Source organism: Sinocyclocheilus grahami, unplaced genomic scaffold (assembly GCF_001515645.1).
Source record: "Sinocyclocheilus grahami isolate Dianchi unplaced genomic scaffold, SAMN03320097.WGS_v1.1 scaffold135.1, whole genome shotgun sequence".
Taxonomy (NCBI): domain Eukaryota; kingdom Metazoa; phylum Chordata; class Actinopteri; order Cypriniformes; family Cyprinidae; genus Sinocyclocheilus; species Sinocyclocheilus grahami.
Window position 1 is genome coordinate 1,146,588 of NW_015505314.1, and position 20,210 is coordinate 1,166,797.

Genomic DNA, 20,210 nt, shown 5'->3' on the forward strand with positions numbered 1-20,210 from the left:
TCGTTTTCCCTGCAGCGATAGATTAAATGTCACAGGGCTTCTTGTAAGACAAAATTCTGGTGTTTCTCACCTCTGCTGAGTGAATCTGCACCTCTTCACCTTCTCATGAGCGTTCCTGATATATTTCTAATCCCGCTACGAGTGATAGAATAACAATGAAGTTTGCTCCAGCGAGGACGTCTTTGTGTCCTTGACTCGTGTCTGATCACAGACGGTCACACACAAAGTACAAATTCCTGACTGGCAGCCAGTGGACGTTTGATGAAACACACAGATGAGAGGAAAAGTTAAATATATGCAAGCAGTTGAAAGTAAAATCAAGGTGCTCAGTGAAACAGAAGCTTAAAAGTACAAAAAGACAAAAAAACAAAAGACAAAAGTTTGTCATCATTAACTCATGATAATGCGCAATAAATTAATACAATTATTCAAAATATCTTTTGTGTCCTGCAGAAGAAAGAAAGACACACAGGTTTGGAACGGCATGAGAGTGAGTAAATTATGACTGATTTTTAATTTTTAGGCACACTGTCCCTTTAAATGATCTTGCATTACTTCTATATTTATATTAAAAAAATAGCAAATGAATATCATATTTCAATGTAAGAAATGTTTTATAATAATTTTGAAACACTGGCCCTTTAGGGGAGAAAGAAAAAAAAAAGTTCATGCAAGTAATTTCAAAATGTCTAAGTGTGAATTTTGTGAACATAAATCCACTCTCCATCAAATCCAAAAAACGAGCAAAACAGCATATTTTCACTGTAAAAGTAGTTGGATATTCTGAACTTTGAGTCAATGTTTTAAATTATCACCAAGAAACATATTGTGCTGAGTCTTGGCAACATCATTTCGTTGCCAAGAGCAGTGTTTCTGTTTCTAATTACTCATATTACTGACCTTTTTTTTTATTTTATTAGCAAGTGAAGTCATGTATTGCACATTATTTTCTATTAAACTTGTGCATTACTAGTGATTATCTATCATTCCAATTTGTTTCAATGTATTTTTCCATACATAACTAAACAGCTGAGGTCTGGATCATACATTAGGAAGCAGTAGTTAATAATGACCATTACATCACATTAAAATGTTTTTTAGACTAACAGACCGTCAAATAAATCATTAGAAATCAGTGATCCAGTGAGGAACAGGCTCATTTGATCTCAGCCATATGCATGTGTGACACTCATTAACTGAATGCAGCAGCTCTGACATGTTATTAGCAGGATTTGACATTTACTGTAATAACACGAGAGACTCTGTGAGTGTCAAACATGAACATTTTCTTGCAATTTACTCACCTTCAGGCCATCCAAGTGTCACAACCTCATGGTTTGTGTTTTTCTCGCTCCTTTTTAGTTGTCATGGCTATTCATTTGATTTCATCATTATGTTCAGGGGCGTGTGTCTCGTTATCTTCACTATTTAAGTTCTGTTCAGTTTGAGATCAGTGTAGGGTGATAAGTCCATATAGAGTTGTGTTGGACTGGTTTTCTTTGTGTATTCTGCCTTGTGGATTATTAAAGTCTGTTGGAACGTCATCTTCATCGTCGTGCATTTGATTACAAAACACACTTGTGACACCAAGATGTGATAAGTTTCTTTCTTCATCACTACAGATTTGGAGAAATTTAGCATTACATAACTGGCTCACCAATGGATCAGTGAATGGGTGCCATCAGAATGAAACATCCAGTCCATCAGTTAAAGGCTTGTGAAGTGGAAAGCTGTGTTTTTAAATAAATCCATCATTAAGAGCTTCTTAACTTCAAACCATTGCTGGCCTTAACCGATGCTGTTCTCTGTCACAAACATGTGCAGGTCAGCACCTGTGAGTTATTGGTCTTATAATAGGTGTCACTTGTTGTTTTGCACCACGTTGTGTTATCTGCTCTTATAACACGGGTCATGTACCAGCATCAGAGGAAAAGCATCAGAAAGCGTGCAGGTCTTGCCTGACATCTCCTCACAGAGACCTGAAATCCACTGATGGGCATCACATTTATGTGGAATCCCCACAGGCCTGATGTCTGCAGCATCTGTAAACATCGCTGCACCTGTGGTCTTGATTAAAAGGGGTTTTATTGCTTGACATTCAAGACTCATGAATTATTTAGGAAAGTCTGCTGTAAAGATCTCACCCTTCAGCAGGCGACTGCCTACTTTAGACATCCCTCTGAAAATACACCTTCTCATTAGGTGGATGTGCCAACTGTGCACTGTGGAGATGTGAAATGGGAAATCCTGATCAGAATATCCTCAGGACAGTTGCTCATGCATTTTTGAATCTGGACAGATCTAATGGCCAGACACTTTCTAATATTTCTCATTTGAAATACAGCATTTCCTGCCTGCCATTTTTATACAGACAAAAAGAAAACTATTTTTTATGTCTTTTCATCCTGTTAAACATAATTAAAGGGGTCATATGATGTTGCTAAAAAGAACATTATTTTGTGTATTTGGTGTAATGAAATGTGTTTATGCAGTTTAAGGTTAAAAAAAACATTATTTTCCACATACTGTACATTATTGTTTCTCCTCTATGCCCCGCCCTTCTGAAACGCGTCAATTTTTGCAAAGCTCATCGGTCTGAAAAGCAAGGTGTGCTGTGATTGGCCAGCTATCCAGTGCGTTATGATTGGCCAAATACCTCAAGCATGTGACGGAAATGTTACACCCCTATCATACTGTGATGATGCCCTGTCAGGCCGGAGCGATGATTCAAAAACATGAAAACCCATTATAAACGTGGCATTCATTGCATCCAGTGGGGACATAATTATGGATTATAATGACTTATACTGTCTTTTTACTATTTGCGTTGCATCGCGCCACGTAAACATAAAACCATGTCTGCATTTGTGATCGGAGAAATGACAAACAACAAGCCCTACTCTACAATGCCCAACAAACTCGCTTTAAATATAAAAAATATAAAATATAAAAACTCTTTAAATATAAAAAACGTACTTACAGTCTCTGAACCAGAACAGCCGGTATTGTAGTCTACTCTTCCAGGATCAGGAAACAGTCCTCCATAAAATGTGCTGCACACATCTGAATATTTGGGTGTTCTGGAACAGTGTTGTAAATACAACTTAACCACTGATTTCTAGTCGTGTCCATTTTTGGAAGGCCAAACAAAGTAGTTTCGCTTTCACAACGAAATACAGCGTCACACACAGTGGCCTAGAGGAACGGCTGGAGGGCTAGAGTGAGTAGAGGCAGGGGGCTTGAGAACGGCGTGGCCGGCGGATAAAGAGAAAGGAAAAATTTAAATCGCATCATATGACCACTTTAAAAAGCCATATTTTGAGGTACATATTTGTATTCACCAAATACAACATTCCCCTCTGCTGCAGCTCTTAAATATCATTTAAATATTTAAATTTGAAAAATAAATTTTTTTTAATTTGGCTTGTTAGATTTACTTGACTCTATTCACTTTTTATGTACCCTTAATCAAAAGATATAGCAGAATTTAAAATCCAAAGCTTTTTTCTCATGAATTACTGCTTGTCTGTGAAAGTTACAAATGATCGAGCCATTACACCTGCACATACACATCTGAATCAGCTGGATAAACACAGCATTCGGTTTAAACTTCTGACTTGAGATATCTGAAGTTAACTGCTTGTGAAAAACATTTCATCACTGCACACGGAGCGTCTGGTTGTTGTCAGGATTATAGTGAACGTGAATGTGCATATAATGAACTGAATAAAATTAAGGCATTAAACTTACATAGTGAGGCACAAAAATCTCCTATTGATTAAAGTTTTCTCTGGCAGAGTCTCATAAGTCCTGTGTGCAGAGACGGGACACACTGTTCTGGTCACAGAGGCCTTTTTTCTCAATCACAGAGCCGGCACTCATGCAAACAGGACTTTTCTCTTTGCTAAGTCAAGCAGCAAATGTTCATCTTTGATACATTTTCCATTTTCCACTTCCTATCTTCTATTTATGGCATGCATAAATCATAAGTGAGCCGTGTTATTTTCCAAAGATGTCAGATATGAAATAGCACACGCACGCAGGGAATTCAGACACACTAAAGTACAGTAACGATAAATGCTTTTACATACTGCAGCAGCAGGGCGGCCGCTGGTTACAAGATTTCACAGCATTTAATGGCTTTACATTTCCCTTCACATGTCAAACGTCTGCTGCAGGTCATAAATATTATAATACTATGAGTGTGATATCAGAAATGTAAAGTTCCTCACACTTAGTTATGACTATAGAAAACTTGGAATCCAACACACAAGACTTTTAATGTGTTTTTTGTGCTTTGTAGAGATTCACAGCCCCAGTCACCATCTACTGTCTTTGTATGGAAATGTTTAGCTTGGGCATTCTGCTAATCATCTCCTTTTGGGGTTTCCCAGAAGAAAAAGACAGTGAATAAATAGAGTGATTAATAATTTTAGGTGGACTTTAGATACCTCAAGACGTAATAAACAGCACAATTACATATAAGGAGTGTTGATCTGTTTAAGTAGGTTCCCTCAAGATGACTGTGTAATTCAGTCTTGGGTCTGGATTGAGTTAACCTGCATTACTACAGACAGCCAGACTAACACAAACACAAGCTCGTTCATGGCCTGTAGAAGCTCAAGATATATGAGAGCAGGAAATGCAGGCAGTGAAATGTGGCTGAACTGCAGTCATAAGAACAGAGGACTCTGAGGTCTGAGATGTCTGCCACCAGATGCTGAAGTGTGCTGCACAAATGAGACCTTACGGTTCCTGGTATTTCTCTCACGTCAAATTAAATTATTGCTAATGGAATCATACACTCAAAAAATATTTTTTAATAAGTTCAGTTATTCTTTAAAAGAGTTTTTTTTTTCTAAAGAACTTTTTCCCACTATAAAGAACCTTTTGTCCAATGGAAAGGTTCCATGCATGTTAAAGGCTCTTCATGGAACCAAAGACACCCATCAAGAACCTATATTTTTAGGAGTGAGTAATCCTGTTGTGATCTAGTGATCTTGTAGTTCTTGTTAGCTTCTGTTAGCCTCTTTATGAATTATTAATTATCATGGATGTTTTTGCTTTCCAGACAGTATCACAGGTCATAAGATCATAGATGTTCATGTATTAGATCTCCCATCGATAATAATTTATATCATTGTCATGCACGCTCCTCTATATATTCCATCTAAATTATTTATCTTAAGGAGAATTTTACAGATTTCTCAGTTTTTTGTGTCTTGATACATGTAAAATGCTTATATATATAATTTTTAAAAAATCCCATGAATGAATCGATTGATTCTGCTTTGGACTTTTGCGTCATCTGTTTTGGCTTTAACAAGGTTTCCTGCTCAATCGACTGTGACGACTTGTCAGCATTATTTTGAGCTCTGCGTGTGCGTCTGCACTTATTAGGAAGTAGGTGTCATTATAAGAGTTTGATATGAATATGTGAAACTTTTTTATATGAAAAAGTGTTTAGGTATGTATTGGTTATTGCTCAAATTATTATTAATTTTTTTTCTTTATGTATTGGTGATGGGTATTATCACAAAAGAAAAAAAGTGAGGGAAGAGAAAGTAGAAGGAAAAATGAGGAATAATAATTGGTAAAAAAAAGAAGATGTCTTTAAAGGAAATGTTCATTTGTATAACTGTATTAAATGGGCTTGAACTGAAAGACATAATAAAGTATAAAAAAAATAAAGGACATTCATGGGGAATATTCTACCTCTTATTCATGGTATTTATAGAGCAGATGGAACAGTTTTAAAACAACATGAGTTGACTGGTATGAATAACTGCCTTGTTCATTTGAATGAACAATTAATAAACTTAGCTAGCAAAGGTTTAATATCTGTATGCCGAGTCTCACTGAGGGATTCAGACCGAGTTCACCTGACTTGAATGCCAAGTTGTTTCACTTTGATTGGAAGCTCATCTTATCACCCGCCACACGAGTCCAGCACCTGAGAGGCATGTCAATAGTGAACCGCAACCATCTAATTCCTGTTCAACGCAACAAACACACAAATGTACAGTCAGGTCCGGGGTTTCAATTTCAGCAATCAGCTCTGCAAAAATGAATGACCAGTGTGTTTTCAGAGGCTGTTTCAAAATTCACATTGTTGTTACAAAGAACAGGTAATTAAATTATATAAAGCCAGTGTTTCACATCTGTGTTTGTTAGCTAAAGGCGTGTGGTGAGAAATGGAGGTCTGGCTTATAGCGAGTGTTGTGTTTTTTCAGCTAGTTGCTAGTTATGTACTTTGTGCTCTTGTAAGTCGCTACAATAAGAATAGAATTTGCTACAAACACGACCGCAAACAGTGAACGCAAGAGAAATGGGAAGTAGCTTTATAATTAAAACCAACATGATTTAGCATAATCGTTCATGAAAATATCAAAAAAGTCACAGGCTGACAGTTAGCGGCGCTTGTAGCAGTAAAGTCATTTGAAGCTTTTCAGTCTTTTACAGGCTTTCTGAATATTACAGGTGTGTGTTCTCGCGTCCAGCTCTTCTTTCTGATTGCTGCGCAGTCGACTGCCAGACGTCCACCAGCCAATTTTCCCTGCCAAAGCAAATTGACTAGATATCCTGCCACTCGTATGCATTTGATCCGTACCAGACCGTAGTGGTATCTGATCTGGCATTTCACCATCACTGTTCTTCATCTGGAACAAAATAATATATTACAACTTTTCAGCCTTTCCATTTATCACACACAGAATACTATCCTGTGTGAAAAGTACACACAGAATTCTATAAACACACACCGTCTCCCTGACATGGCTGCATCAATACGACTGCTGTTCCTGAAACCACGCCTTCTTTCTTTGCGTGCACATTTGGGCGGCATTATGCTAATATTTCCACATAGTGAGGTAGATATGTGGGGGCGTGTTAGAACGAGCCGTTTTAGGTAGGTGTTGCTGACTCTTAACTTTTATAAAGAATATCTCTTTGGATTTGAGACTTTAGTCTTTGCAACTTTACAGATCTTCTTTATGCACCAAGAGCTTGTAACACTCCAAAGAGAAAGGGAAACTTGAAATCGCATCATATGACCCCTTTAAAACCTGCTGTAATGGTTAACACATCTTGAAAGTGTTTATTAAAAAAAAATCAGCGAGTCCGTTAACTGTCAAAATTCGGGGCTTTATATGAATCATCGTAACAGTTACAATTTTAAATGTTAATATGAAATGTTTTTAATTAAATATTGTACATGTTATTAAACAGAAAATATTTACATTTTGCATTTTTAAATTGACATTTTATTCATGAACAGATCAGTAAAGCGTTCACCTGAGGACTGCCTGATGTAACTCTACAGCATTTATTTCTGCAGGCCACATACATATTTTTCCACCTTTGATTTTTCTTCACGTTCAATACCTTATAATACCCTCTTTTTTTGTTCCCTGCAGACATTCATTGGAATAAAACAAGTCGTCCAGTTTATGTGTAGAATCAAGAATATTTCACGATGACTCCTAACAAGTGAACGTCGGATGCTTCGGGCTTTAATGTAGTTTCACTTCTTTGGATAAAGAAGAAAACGTACTGCCTCCAAACTTAGCAACTCAAGCTGTCACATTGAATTCTGTCCCAAAAACGTTAGATAAGGTGCAGGCGAGCCTGATCACAGATTTGTTGATATGCATTACTTGTTAAACTTTTAAACAAGCTCTGGAGCGGAGGTGGTCCAAATTGTCCAAACTTCTTTAACGCCCACATCTGCTCAGAGCCACAGAGAGGCCTCTGTTTTTATGTTCTGCACTACATTAAGTTTATTTGCGTCTTCTGAACTCAGAAAGAAAAAGAGCATAATTCACTTTAAGAAGAAGCAGAGGGCATGAAAAGTAATTCTGCCGTAGGCTCTCTGTTCACACAGAAGCAATGCCATTAAGACGTTTAGATGTCTACTGAAATAGAAAGAACTGGTCCAAGAAATTTCTGTTTCTTAAAATCAGACATGGGGAAAAAATGTGGTATTGGATACATTTTCACAGATTAATTAGTCATTTTATTGAGTTAATGATGATGATGATGATTAGGAAGATAGAACCGATTATTCCTTATCCAATTCTAGGAAAGCTTGATGCACAAAAGAGTGTTTTAGTCTCCCTCAATTAAATCTTGGGACCTTGTATTATTTAGCCAATTAGATGGCAAAAGTACAAATTCATTATGCAGCACATGATTCGGGGTCAGAAGCAATATTAATGGCCCTGCCTTATATGATAATTCATATACCTTTTCAAGAGGCTGTCTTACTGCCCTATCATTTTACATAGAATAATATTAATTAATATTAATTTAAAAAAATTTTAACTTTAAAAAAATTAACTAAATGTATAATATAATGCTAATAATATTATGAACGGCTAATTAAATAATTAAATTAAATACTTTATTGCTTTTTAAATAATGAATATTTTCCAAACACTTACATCACAAATAGATTATTGTTGAAACAAACTGAATGCAAATGTGTACATTCAAGAAATACATAACATCATTTCATGCAATTTAGTGAGTGATTGCATATCTAAATGTCATATAAATGATTTAGGGTTCATGCAAATAATTTCTTTTTTTTTGCCAGCGCCCAAAGTTCAGCCCGAACCCCAAAATACCACCTATATTATTTTTCCTAGATTTGATACAGTATGACTTGGTTTCTTAATGGAGAAGCACTTGTGGAAAGAAAAACTTTCTTATATGAGAGCCAAGAAGTCAAGGGCTGTGAAAAAGAGCAATACTGCCCCCTGCAGAACTATTTTGGTCATACAAAGAAATGTTAGCGTGCATCACTGGTCTTTTTTCGTTTTAAGTAACCTTCTGTTCCTTGACCCAAAAACTTTAGTCATCCTTCCACTTCCTTTATTTCTTTGTGGCTTTAAAAAGAAATGCATCATTTCGCAGCCCCTTTGAAACGGTAAGAGTGGTTTATACACTCAGAAATTGCCCTGAAGGAATGTTCTGGAACTTTTGTCACGATGCGAGAGAGCTGTACCACTGCTATTTGTTTTGCTCCAGCAAAGGAAGCGGCACAATACAGTAGGCAGTAAATGACAGAGGACAGGCTTATCAGTACTTAGAAAGACTCAAACAGTGCTTGTTTGAAGAAAATGTACTGCCTCCAAACTTAGCAACACTCAAGCTGTCACACTGAATTCTGTCCCAAAAACGTTAGATAAGGTGCAGGCGAGAGCTCTGTGGACACTGGACTCATCCAGTCACCTAGTGACTTCTCAGATCTTTCTCTCAGCCAGAATCACTATGCAGTCCACTCTGTTTTGTTGTTTGGTTGCCCAACATCACAGCTTGTTGCCCGTCTCCTGATAGCCAAGTGATCATTAGAATGCATGTGATTAAGTCACAAAGCTTATATTTAGATTTTTATCAATCATCAGTGAAATTAACAAAATGTAAAAGTATACCTCAGAAAGGATGAGTTTGCAAACTGCCGTGATCAGTTCAAATCGGCTGAAATACATTAGTAGTACTTGAATAAAAGTGTTTGTTAGATCTTATTCTTTTAAAAAACATTGCCTTTGCTGTCTTGATCATCTGAACTAAACATAGTAGATATTCCAAAGATGCTTGGTGTAACTTTTGTAAGAAAAATCAAATAAAATGCAGTGGGTGCCATCAGAATGAAAGGCCAAACAGCTAATAAAAATATAATCCACAAGTAATCTATCACTCCAGTCCATCAAACATCTTGTGAAGTGAAAAGCTGTGTGTTTGTAAGAAACAAATCCATGGTTAAGATGCACAAAAGAGTGTTTTAGTCTCCCTCAGTTAAATCTTGGGACCTTGTATTATTTAGCAAAAGTACAAATTCATTATGCAGCAAAAAGTCCTCTATCCATAAATATTGCTTTCTCCGGTGAGTTTGTCCTGACAGTTTTAATTTCACATTTGAAGCATCTTTTCATTAAAAAAAAAATTATAATAATAATTTCAGATATCAGTATTCAACGTTTTATGTTTAAAATATCAAAACAGTATGAATGCATTTGTAACTGCAGGTTAAATGCATTCATGTCCTGCATTAAACAGAGTGTAAATGCATCTAAATGCTCCTCCTAATGCAGCTTCTGTGTTTTCTCTGCATTGCAAAGATGAATTTGGTCAATACTGATTTCGTTTGCTTGGTAACCACCCAAATGACTTATTATTCTAATTGACTGATTCAATTTAAGAATTTGACTGAAAAGATGATGCACACTTTTTTAGAAAAACACACTTTTTGCACACTTTTTTGTGAACTGATCACCACACAGAATATGAAGAATATTAAAAACCGCTGTCCACGGCAGTCCTTAAGATACCAGCACAATAACACACTCAGCAAAATATCATCTAATTATCGTTATTGATAAATTCCCAGAAAGTATTGATATTTTTTTGTCAATATCGCACACCCCTAATATATTTAACGTTTTGTTTAGAATTTTTTAATTTTTTTATAAATAGGAGAAGTGCCCTTTTTCCCCCACTTGAGCCCCTGTCCCTCAAAATGTCTGTGCACGTCCCTGGCTCAAGGGGTTTATTTCATTTCATTTCTGACCCTGTTTTCGAGTTTCATTGACTACTTTGAGGGTAAGTATGCTCTGGTTCAGTGGGTTTGAAGTGTGCCTGTGTGTGTTTCTTTATTAGTGTCAATTAAAGTGCGTTCAGCGTAACTTTTTGGTTACGCAAACACAAGGTACGCCTCGCGTAATTTCCACCTGCGTGCGTAGTGCAGCAGTGCGTGAAAAACGCACATGGTCGTTTGGCGTGGTGCTGATGCGAGCTTGGAGAGTCGCTGCAAACTGAATTGTACTGTTCGCCCTTTCGCTGCGTGTTCGTCGGCTACATGCCCGAGTTGATTAAGTTAATGTGACATAATAATAAGCAGAACGTTGCTGATTGCTGAACGTGGGTGAGTTTTTTTCCCTCCCTGTTGCAATACTTTGTGTGATAACGATTTCTGCCTTTGGGTTATTGTGTTATTCAGTTTAACATAAAAGAGTGGTGAGGTAGGCTAATTGAAAGGTGACGCCTGAAGCCTGGTTTACGCTTGGATATGCAGCCTGAGCTTTGCAGGACGCTGTACCATATGACTCTGACTATCTGCCACAGTTTCATAGCAAATTTTATTTTTTAACACTATAATAACGTTAAGGCTCTCTAACGTTTTTGTTTTGCGCATTTGCTTTGCTTTCTCACGTACGTGAGAAACGAACTGAAATAGGATTTTTATCAAATCGCAAAAGCCTGTGATTTAATTAAATACTAATACCCCCGGTTTCACAGGCTTAAGCCTATAGTCTCAGACTAAAATACATGTCTGGGCTCAGTCATTCTTGAGAAGTGGGACAAAACAGGGTTCAAAATTGAAAAAAATAAAACCTTGTACTCAGACAAGTGAAAATACACATTTATGTATCTTATATGTACTAAGCTACTGAGATATGCTTTGATACAACCTCCCAACTTTTCTCTTTTTTTTAACAAAATGTGCTTTTTTTACCTTGGACTGTGTAATATAATTTCAGCTTTGTCTTTAACAGCATTCAAGATGTTTTTAACATGTCAAAACACATTCTCCTGTTAGGAGACCGATTACACTTTCACATGTAACCAACAATTCCACAACAAATATAAAATGTCAATGAAATATTATCAAAATATTCAACTGACGGTGGTGACGAAAACCTGAATTTGTAGTCGTTTTAACTACCAAATACATTGAATCAGTCAATCACTGTATTAAAACAAACACCACAAACCGTGAGTATGTTTTTGTTTATAAAGCTTTTATTCAAGAGTCACATTTAAGTATTTTGATATATCATTGGAACACAAGATCTTATGGTGGTGACATCTGACAGTGTTGAGAAATTTGGCATTTCTTTCACAAAACTAATGGAGTTCATGTAGTAGCCATTTATTTTTTTACTGTTGATGGTAGATGCTAATGGAACCTGCTTCAGGAGAATACAATTATCTAAATATTTCAAATAATTTCCTCAGAAATTGGAAGATGGTGTTGACATATCATGGCTGTGACAAAGGAAATATTAACATTAGAATTTAAAATATTCTAAAACTGTAAAACTTAGCAGAGCCTGCCTGACACTGATGTACTCTGCAGAGGTGAACTGTGGCAAGGGGGTCTTTTAGAGTGACAGCTGCCCCTGATTTTATTACAATTTATTGAATGTCTTGACGGTGTTGACAAAAAGTGGGGACGCAAATGTCAGTGTTATTGATTTGTCTCAAGATATTAACCAGTAATGTGTTTTTGTTTTTTTACTAAGGTACGAAAAGATAAAATGTCCTAATTGAACTGTGGCCTAATATTAATTTAGCTTAAGCCCTGTTTGTGAAACCAGGACATAGTGTGTTGAGATGCTTGTTTCAAAGCGATCCAGTCACCAGTTCATTGTGTTTGTTGGAAGATTTTGTGTGTATCGCTTTATGGATGATTGATTGTCTAAAACAGGGGTGTCCAATCCTGCTCCTATGGGGCCACTGTCCAGAGTTCAGCCCCAACCCCAAAATAACACCTATATCAGCTAGCCTAATCGGGTCTTCAAAATTACTAATTTCCAGGCAGGTTTTTTGGAGCTTTTTCATTTCTGTAGTTCTTGCAAAGTGCTCATGAAGTGCATTATTATTAGTTGTGTTGTGGTTTTATGCACCTTGAAGTCAATTTTATGGTTTTTGCATTAAAAAGAATATATAGAATTCTACACCGTTTTTGACAGCACTATTGAGCGTTTTTTGATAATTTACTGCATTAATCATGCGGCTTTTGAACACTGGTCCTGTGAAATGCTATGTTATTAATGTGTTTTAAATAGCAGAAATCATGTTCTGTTAATATTTTGTACAAATATCAATAAAATCAGTTATGACGCAAACATAGACCAGGTCCTCAACTCTGGACCATGAGATCCACTTTCATGCAGAGATTAGCTCCAACCTGGATTAAACCTACCTGCGACATCCTGAAGACCTTGATTAGCTTGTGTGTTTGATTAGGTTTGAATCTAGGGGTGTAATGTGCACAAGCATGATGGTTCAGTACGTACGGTTTGATGTCACGGTTCAGTATGGTTTCGATACAGCAGGGAAAAAACTAATTAATTTTTAATTAAATTATTAAACCGGTTTACTGAACAAAATTTGCTCGCTCTTTAAATAAATTAAATTAATTAATTTGCTTTGGGCTAACACTCGGCCTCAGCTTATGCTCTAAACCAGGGATCCTCAAATCTGGCCCACGAGATCCACTTTCCTGCAGAGTCTTGCTCTAACCATAATCAAACACACCTGAGCATGCTAATCAATGTCTTCAGGATCATTAGAAAATCACAGGTAGGTGAGTTTGATCAGGGTTTGAGCTAAACTCTGCAGTGCATTGGTCCTCCAGGGCAAGATTTGAGGAACCCTGCTCTAAACCAATGGTTCTCAAACTTGTCCTGGAGTACCCCCAGCCCTGCACATTTTGTATGTCTCCCTCATCTATCACACTTGATTCAACTCATCAGCTCATTAGTGGAGACTGCAAGACCTGAAGTGGGTGTGTCAGATATAGGGAGACTTACAAAATGTGCAGTGCTGGGGGTACTTCATGGACAGGTTTGAGAACCACTGCTCTAAACTATAGGGAGAAGGGATGCAACAATACAGTTAGCCAATGGTTCAATGCATACTTTGGTTTTTTTAACCACAGTTTTCAGTTCGGTTCTGATGGCTTGGCACATCAGTTTTTTTGGGGGTTTTTTTGCGGTTTAAAATGCAATTTTTTTAAAAATAAATTAAAAACACTGTGCACTGGAGAAAAACATGGACTCATCATATCTCTTTCAAATGTCTTTTGAGTGAAGTATTATTTTGACTATTTTTACCCAAAATTGGTCATTATTGAGTACTATAAACTAGGGCTGCTCGATTATGGAAAAATCATAATTACAATTATTTTAGTCAATATTGTAATCACGATTAGGCTATTTAACACAATTATGAGTAGACCACATGACCAAAACTTTATATGAGTGATTTATTTAAAGATAGGGATGTATATCAAATGTTTTCTGTAAATAAGGTTGCTATAACATCTACATTTTAGATACTAGTGAAATTTCACAATTCTAAATGCCAAAGCAGAATAGGGTAACTCACATAAGTATATATATAATATATATATATATATATAATATATATATAAAGGCCTCTATTTTTGAAAATAATTTAAGTCAATAATACAAAAAAAAAAAAAAAAAGCAAAGGACAAATTCAATATAAAAAAGATACAAATGAAACAGAGTGCTTTGTTTTTTATGCAAGTCTAAAGTATTCAGCTAACAGCCTAGTACAGAAGTTGAATAATTGAATGTAAAATAAAACGGCATAGTCTTAAAGGCACAATGTCAGATTTTTTATTAAAATATCCAAAAAACCACTAGAACCGCTTGGATATTTTGCTGACATTATCCCAAATGTTTCGAAGAATGTTTAAATCTAGAGAAATAAGCAATTTTAACTAGTGACACGGACCGTGTCCATAGTGTCATTGTGTCGCCTACCAATGACGTCATAACTAGGGTTGGGTACCGAAACCCGGTACCAATATGGCACCTATGTGCCCGGTATGTACTAGAACCGAATCGGAACGTAGATTTCGGTGCCATGCCTGAGCTATCGATTGAAATATTTGTCCTCTGGTTCTCCGAAACGGACGTAAGAAGCATCATCACTGGCACCGCACGTGAAAAATAATTTCCCGACTGAGAAAATGCACGTGGTGCACAAGTTGGAAATCTCTAATAATACAAATCCAACAAATCTTTGTAGTAACGTGAGTGTCCATGTTGTTTTCACATTCCGACTTAAGCACAACTCGGGAAATGAGAGCATCCGAGGAGCGAGTGAATGCAGTAATTACACTTGCTCTGATGGCAGCAGGTAGCCTTCCGTTAACTAAGCTAACGGTTAACAGATAAACTGTTGTCGCAGTCGAGTGTTTATTGTCTTTTGTTTTATCATTCAAAACCTTTATATGTTCTGTTTACTCAGTTAACTTACAGCTATAATAGTGATGCCTTTGTCCATATAAGAGATTTCCTGAGTTTCGCTACTCATAGAGACTGGATTTGTGGATTTTGTGTGTGAGGGCGCCCTCTGGCGTCCAGTATGAATTAAACAGACATCATGTGTCTCGAGCCATAACGAGCCATAGTTCACTGACAAGCTACACAAAATCGCTTTCATAATTGCACATGATTTAATCACGTGATTATGAAAACGAAGAAATTGTTCTGTGATTATGAAAGCTGTTTGCGTAGCTTGTCAGTGAACAACGGCTCTGTGTAGTAAATGCTGCTCCATTTGAAAGCACGTGAAAATACCACATTTAATAACATGTTTTTACTCCAAACTCGCTTCATAACGTCAGTCGAGTGCTAATGGCCAATTCATCATTTTTTAGGGGAATTTTTATTTATTTATTTTTAGTAAGTATCGGTTCAGGCACAGGAACTGTTTTAAAAGTATCGATTTGGCACCGGTATCGGAAAAAAAAAAAAAAAAACGATACCCAACCCTAGTCATAACCCCTCGACGTGTGAGGGCGCCCTCTGGAGTCCAGTATGAATGAAACTGATATCATGTGTTTATAGTGCTAATGGCCAATTCATCATTTTTGGGGGGAATTTTTATTTATTTATTTTTAGTAAGTATCGGTTCAGGCACAGGAACTGTTTTAAAAGTATCGATTTGGCACCGGTATCGGAAAAAAAAAAAAAAAACGATACCCAACCCTAGTCATAACCCCTCGACTTCCGGTTTGGTTTTGTAGAAAACATGGAAACACCAAAGATGCTTTAATATGCTATGCGTTTTATTAGACAGGTGACGACCGCACAGAGTAGCATTATAACAGAACTTTCAAACGTATCTAGTATGATAAAACGGCACTGCTTTTTTCCCCCCACATACGCACGACCGGAACGAGCAGAAGCGGTCGACTGTGGCGGCATAAAAGCTCCGCTGCTTTCGAGCCGTGTGTCACGCTCGTTCAGCGGCCTGGTTTCGCTTCGACGGCTTTCAGCCTCACCCTACTACATTAATAAATCATTAGCTCATCCATGAACATGATTTCTGCCCGAGTCCCGTCGGATTGCGTCGGCTGTGGGGATGAAGACGACAACTGCCATGATTCCACACTCAGTCACGGCGTCATCAATGCCTTTGTTTCTTTGTTTATTTTGAATACGCGCCCTCTAGCGGCGAAAAATGACATATTGTGCCTTTAAACTTCCGTTGTTTCTTATCAAAGCTACAAAAGTCCTTCAGTCAAGAGCAGTGAGTGATTTTCTCTTTCTTTTGTTGTTTGGTTAGTATTAAGCACACATTTGGCAGCAAGAATTGTAGCCTGCTGTCACTTGAGCTGCACGGACCGTTTATAGTGTTGCACACGTAATTTCATTTTCAAATGTTTACGTTTACTTATGACATAATCAATGAGGGTTTCTGTTAATAATAATTACCAAGCGTAGCGTTTTGACACAGTTTTACGTGTATTTGACTGTTTAGGCACGCAACTTAAGCTAAAAGTTTGTGTTCTGTTCTGTGTCGGAGCGCATGCACAGAAAACTCTTGAGGAACAGCTCAAGTTCTCTTTCGATCTTTTAACAACACAAATAAATCTAATAAACTTTAATGAATCAAGCACGTCCCATTTTGCAAAAGTCACGTTATTTTACTGATGTGAAAAGTGCGAAAAGATACGAAAGTGCACCACTGGAAAGGGGGTGGAATGGGGCACTCGATTATTATCTCGATTATTGGAATTTCACAATTGTTGGAGTCTGAAATCAAAACTGTATTTTGATTAATTAAACCACTGTTATTTAAACACTGGTATATAAACACATAAGGTCTGTTTCATTCATACTGGAAGTGGAAACCAGAGGGCGCCCTCACGCAGAATCTCCACACATGCATCACAGGAGTAATAGAACTCATGACATTCCAGGAAATCCCTAATATGGACAAAGGCATCCAGCTATCGCCATAGATTTGTGTAGGTAGATGCCTCATTCGACCGAACCAAGCACGTTTCCGCCATCTTGCAGCGGTCAACTTGACGTCATTCACCATAATAATCAATAAATATTTGAAGAGGCCACAATCCTGCATAGCCGATGGTTAAAACAGCTGGGATTTAAATTCCCGAAGAAACTGTAAAACCTTTCACAGGTGAAAATGCTAGAGAGGGACGGAACCATAGATATGTAAGGATTGTGGCATCTTCGAATATTCATTGATCATTATGGTGAATGGCATCAAGTTAGGGCTGCACTATTAATCGAATGCGACTGTCATGCACATCTTGTCAGTAAAGCCGGTTCTGTGATTAGAAGTAAATCTCCAGCACGTGCTTTCAGATGGTGCAGCGTTTACTAGACCAAGCCATAGTTCACTGACAAGCTACGCAAAATCGCGTTCATAATTGCAGATGATTTAATCGCGCGATTATGAAAACGAAGAAATCGTTCTGCGATTTATGAAAGCTGTTTGCGTAGTTTGTCAGTGAACTATGGCTCTGTGTAGTAAATGCTGCTCTATTTGAAAGCATGTGAAAATACCACATTTAATACCATGTTTTTACTCCAAACTCACTTCATAACGTCAGTCGAGTGTTTGAAATAAATCCTTCTGTGAGATGATGTGGCTTCTTACACAGAATAAGGCACGCAACATATTTCATAGCCTTTATCACAGCCTAGAATACTATGTCGCATAATAAACACTTATATACTTTATTATAATAATATGAACTCTGATAAACCATATATTGTTGTCGTCATGTGTTTATTAGTCACGTTGAATTAATGAAAGCAGTTAAATCTTCTGTTTATTCAGCAACCGCTATAGGGATTTCCTGGGTTTCTTCTGCAAGGCGTATTTGGATTTTCCGTGTGAGAGCGCCCTCTGGCCTTCAGATGGAGATTTACTGCTGATCACAGAACCGTGCTTCACTAAAAGATACACATGACAATCGCAGCTTCTGCCTAGTCGCGATTTCGCCTTTGCGATTTAATTTCGATTAATCGTGCAGCCCTACCTCAAGTTGACCCTTCCAATATGGCGGACAACTTATAATTGTTGAAACATATTTCTAATAGAAATACGATACATTGATGCGTAAAGACACGAAATGATCGGTCTGTGCAAGAAACTGAACCGTATTTATATCGTTTTTTTACCTCTGATTTACTGCAACGTCCGAACTGTCCTGAGCGCGTTTGCGTCGTCTTCAGCCGGCGCGTGACGCGTCGTCGTCGTCGTCTTGCTTTACGGCGGATCACAGACTTATAAGTGCATTACCACCACCTATATCTCAAATGGACCATTGACACTCTATCTACAATCTCAATTAGGAGTGTCAATGGTCCATTTGAGAGATAGGTGGTGGTAATGCACTTATAAGTCTGAGATCTGCTGTAAAGCAAGAAGACGCGTCACGCGTGAAAATACCACATTTAATACCATGTTTTTACTCCAAACTCACTTCATAACGTCAGTCGAGTGTTTGAAATAAATCCTTCTGTGAGATGATGTGGCTTCTTACACAGAATAAGGCACGCAACATATTTCATAGCCTTTATCACAGCCTAGAATACTATGTCGCATAATAAACACTTATATACTTTATTATAATAATATGAACTCTGATAAACCATATATTGTTGTCGTCATGTGTTTATTAGTCACGTTGAATTAATGAAAGCAGTTAAATCTTCTGTTTATTCAGCAACCGCTATAGGGATTTCCTGGGTTTCTTCTGCAAGGCGTATTTGGATTTTCCGTGTGAGAGCGCCCTCTGGCCTTCAGATGGAGATTTACTGCTGATCACAGAACCGTGCTTCACTAAAAGATACACATGACAATCGCAGCTTCTGCCTAGTCGCGATTTCGCCTTTGCGATTTAATTTCGATTAATCGTGCAGCCCTACCTCAAGTTGACCCTTCCAATATGGCGGACAACTTATAATTGTTGAAACATATTTCTAATAGAAATACGATACATTGATGCGTAAAGACACGAAATGATCGGTCTGTGCAAGAAACTGAACCGTATTTATATCGTTTTTTACCTCTGATTTACTGCAACGTCCGAACTGTCCTGAGCGCGTTTGCGTCGTCTTCAGCCGGCGCGTGACGCGTCGTCGTCGTCGTCGTCTTGCTTTACGGCGGATCACAGACTTATAAGTGCATTACCACCACCTATATCTCAAATGGACCATTGACACTCTATCTACAATCTCAATTAGGAGTGTCAATGGTCCATTTGAGAGATAGGTGGTGGTAATGCACTTATAAGTCTGAGATCTGCTGTAAAGCAAGAAGACGCGTCACGCGCCGGCAGAAGAAGACGCAGACGCGCTCGGGACAGTTTGGACATTGCAGTAAATCAGAGGTTAAAAAACTATATAAATACTGTTCAGTTTCTTGCACAGACCGATCGTTTCGTGTCTTTACACATCAATGTATCGTATTTCTATTATAAGAAATTTAATTTTTAACTAAGAGCCACATTTATTAATTTTTTTAATCTTATTTATTCATACTACACAATTACTAATGTTTTTTTCCCACATTGTAGGTGTGAAATACATAGTCTTAACCCCCAGCGGTGCAAGAAAAGCGGTATACAAAAGGAGCGCCACATTAGCGTATGTATGTGTCTGTTTGTATTAAACCGCTGATCTGCTGAATATCACGGCGGTGTCACCCTAGAAAGTAACGTGGATAATGTCTGGTAAACACACTGTGCTGTGGGTGCTGCAATTTTAAAAGCTGCACAGGTTAAAATAGTTTTGAAAGGCTTTTACTCTGTGAACATGGGTATTTGTAGCAGTAGTTTTAAATAATTGTAATATATTATTGAAATATGTAAATTAAATATTCTGTTGGTACAGTTGCACATATTTTGGCTTTGGGTTCCAAACAATGCAACTTTAAATAGTAAAATGGAAGTTATTCTGTATTAACTGTTGTTTTAATGCAGTATGAAAAAAATGTACGCCAGCACATTGTGACCACTGTTCATGACTAAATGGATCATTCACTTGGATGGTACATTGAAAAGCACTGATTTGAGGACTGAAAAAATACTAGTGTAGTTATTCCTCACTGTTGTTTGTTGTGTC